The sequence below is a fragment of the Drosophila subobscura genome, chromosome J (assembly GCF_008121235.1).
Source record: "Drosophila subobscura isolate 14011-0131.10 chromosome J, UCBerk_Dsub_1.0, whole genome shotgun sequence".
NCBI lineage: Eukaryota > Metazoa > Arthropoda > Insecta > Diptera > Drosophilidae > Drosophila > Drosophila subobscura.
In genome coordinates, this window is record NC_048532.1 from 5,128,390 (window position 1) to 5,129,239 (window position 850).

The following is an 850-nucleotide window of genomic DNA, read 5'->3' on the forward strand; positions in this document are numbered from 1 at the left end:
ACCCCGAATACGATCTAATCTTTGCGACAGGGAGATTTGCAATGTCCATTCGCAGATTTCTCAGGGGCTACAACCACCATATGGACTACCAATCAAGGGAAATATATTCTTGTATACTGCGGCATATGCTGGGTCAAGTGCAGAGCTGGGGAAGGGTTTCTAGGGGTGGGAGCAGAGCTATTAACAGCTAATTGAGGACATTTACATTAAGCCAAAAACCACTTAAACATGTGTGCAAATGAATGCTATCAAGAGATTACCAAACGATCAAAGATCCCCGCCAAACATTTGATTTGGTAAACGGGTTTACACAACACAAGCAAACAATAAATTTACATAATCCAAAGAAACTTACTTTCAATTTTCGTGGTTCAAAGTCGAATGCAGCGAGCGATCGGTGTTGATAAAGTCTGCAACGACAGCAGTTTACCAACTGGCTCGTTGGTCTAGGGGTATGATTTCCGCTTAGGGTGCGGGAGGTCCCGGGTTCAAATCCCGGACGAGCCCAAGTCAAGTGAATCTTTTTTTCGATTTTTTCTTTAATTTTCGCTGTGAGTGCAAAACAATTAAGCTGCTACGATATATGATCGTTTCAATTTTAACAATTATCTGCCCAGGGGAAAACAAGTATGGATTACAATTACGGAAGATGGGCAGACAATGCAGCAGACAGATGGGAGACAGGAGACAAGAGCATTCAAGAGACTCTTTTGGACTCTCTGGTCTCTGGCTTTGGCTTTGGCTCTGGCTCTGGCTCTCCATTGAAAACTGACGCCCCGCCAGGCATGGGCATGGGCATGGAGCCCGGACTGACTGACACTCAACTCGAGACGCAGTCTAGACCGGGCCA

At 45.4% G+C, this 850-nt stretch overlaps 1 non-coding gene across 1 annotated transcript; it reads left to right on the plus strand.

Moving 5' to 3' along the window:
* Positions 1-435: 435 nt before the first annotated feature.
* On the plus strand, positions 436-507 carry Trnap-agg. Its single transcript has one exon. It is a non-coding gene; the product is annotated as a tRNA-Pro (tRNA).
* Positions 508-850: the final 343 nt, after the last annotated feature.